The following is a 2,808-nucleotide window of genomic DNA, read 5'->3' as shown; positions in this document are numbered from 1 at the left end:
ATAAAATTAGTGGTTTAAACTTTAAAGTCATATTGTAATAAAATATCTTAAATCTATATACATACATATAAAATAATATTGTAATAATTTAGAATTTTTTTTTTGTTCTTGCATATTAGTCATTTTTGATGTACTATTTTTAAAAGACACATAACATTTTTCACATATTAATATCATTATTAATAAAAGTAAAGATTAATTCTAGTTAATAAAATGTTAGCCATTTGTTTCCAATACATTAACTTGGATATTATTGTTAAAACTTTATTTATTAATATGAAGTTTGAGTTGTTTAATTTAAAATTCTAAATTATTCGTGATAACAATTAGATAACTTTTTCCTTTTTTTTTCTTTTAGATAATTTTTTAAACGTATTTCAAAATCTTCATTATTATTTCAAGTGAAGTTGAAATGATAAAATTTACTATTAAATTTTCGAGGCCTCAAAATTTTGATGGATTAAAACAAAGGTTTTACTTGTTAGCTTATCCTTGAGCCACTTGTGTGTTAATCTATGCCCAGTGAATCAATCAAAGTAACTCGAATTCGACTCTGGACATGGAGAAAACTCTGTTGGGAGTGCTACCCCCAAATGGGACCCTACCCGACGCGAATCCAGATTAGTCGGGCTCCAATGCGGGTACCAAACACCGAATGGGAAATCAAAAAAAAAATAACTCGAAAGGCCTCGAGCGCATTGACAAAAATTTATAATAGAAAATCCGACCACAATGATCGAATTAATTTATTTCATGCATAAGAGTACTAATTATCTACAAGAAAAGATTTAAAATTCATCACACACCTCCCTTATTTTTTTTTTTCGCTTTTAATTTCTAAATCCAATCTATGAAGATTTTTGAAATTTTCCTATATAGAGAAGCAATATAAAGATTCCTTATGTCAATGGCACCAAAGTTTTTATTCAATAAATGGAACTGAAATATAGTTAATAGATGAAATCGAGCCACCTTGAGATTTTCCTACAGATCATAAGTTCTGAGAGTTAGGAAGGAAGCTTCGAGCTCATATTGATCATCAGTATCTGAAAATAGAAATTGAAATTTATGAGATTGATCTCTCTTGTACCTCAATAGCAGAGTGAACAATGATTATATATACTACTAGTTGCTTAAAATCATGTTTAGTATATCTTGTTTGTGGTGTACTATAATAGCATGTTCAGTAAAATTCATAAATAGGGTATGAAGAGGGTAGAGTGTATACAACTCATATCACTGATCATCGGCTCAAATAAAACAAATTCATGCATAAATAACGGGAAACAATGAAGGAAATATAACAACTAATAAAAAAACTAATGCAAGTCTACAAGAAAGAAACAAAAACAACAACAAAACAACACATAATGATGGGTACCTAGACTAGAGCACGAACTACAAGAATAAGATTAGTACAACAACAAACACAACTGATCCCTAAACACTCGAAAAAGTAAGATGACACTACTCTGCTACCTACTAAACTTCTATCCTAATACGTGTCCTCCACGTCCTCCGATCTATGTTATGCCATATCTAATCACCTCTTCCTAATGCTTCTCGGCCTATCCCTACATCCCCTCTTACCTATTATATCCAACCTCACGCATCTCCTTACCGGGGAGTGACACATCTTCTCTTTATATGTCCAAATTATTTCAATCTCGCTTCCCTATTTTTGTCCACCACGAAGGCCACTAGTCCCACCTTATTTCAAATATCCTCATCTATAATCTTATCATTCCTGATATACCACACATCCATTTCAATATCCTCATTTCGAGAACATCCATATTCTGTACATGAAAATTCTTGGTTGCAGTGTACTCAACTAAAATGAAAACCCTAATTGATAAGTATTAGGGAACAATATTTTTTTAATATATATGCCATGCAAAGGTGGTTCATCACTCTCGTCACTTTGTAAAGGTGTTCCTTTGCAATTTGCGTATCTTTTCTTATCTGTCTTCAACTTTCAATCAAATTCCTTCAGCTATTGGGGGTGGGACAATAAGAAAATAAAGTAAAATAATTGTTTAAACCAAAAGATATGTTGTACTTAATTAATTAATCGATGAAAAGGAGAATTGACAGCTTTAAATAATCAGAAAAAAGGTATACCGTCTAAGTTTAATAATTAATTTATAGTGGAGATGAGAATGATTTAATACAACTATAGCTTTTATTTTTTGTTGTCAAATTTTGGGGGAAATTAACCATTACATTCTTGATAAAACCATATCAGATTTGAAGAGAAAAAGTTGGCAAAGAGATATGATTAATAATTTCAACATGTGTACTTTTATTACTAAAATAACTGGTCAATTCTTTTTCTTTAAGAATGTACACCTTTTTCATTGATAAAATGATTTTGACAATAAGAAAGTAACATTTTGCTAGCTCCAATTAATGGAATTTTTTCAAGAATCTTTGAAATTATGCTACATAATTGATTAATCTTTGAAAGGTTTTGGCACCGTCAAATATATAGTGCCTCATTAATTTTTCATTAAATTAATTAAATTGTTATTCGTATAATCCCAAAGGGACAAATCATACAAGTGAAGGTTGCTTTTAATCACAATTTAGTACTGTAAAACATTTTCTATAGTCCGTGTGAAAAGAAATGATCTCTTATCAACACTTACGAATTACGATTTGTAGAAAACAATTTTGCAACATGTTATAGATGGTATCAATTGATCGGCTTGTATAAACATTAATCGTAGATTTTGTAAGACAATGTTATCGTTATAAATTACACTTTTAAGTCTGAAACGTCGTCTTATTTTGAATATTATCAAA

Source organism: Capsicum annuum, chromosome 3, assembly GCF_002878395.1.
Source record: "Capsicum annuum cultivar UCD-10X-F1 chromosome 3, UCD10Xv1.1, whole genome shotgun sequence".
NCBI classification, from domain to species: Eukaryota; Viridiplantae; Streptophyta; class Magnoliopsida; order Solanales; family Solanaceae; genus Capsicum; species Capsicum annuum.
This window is presented reverse-complemented; position numbering follows the sequence as displayed.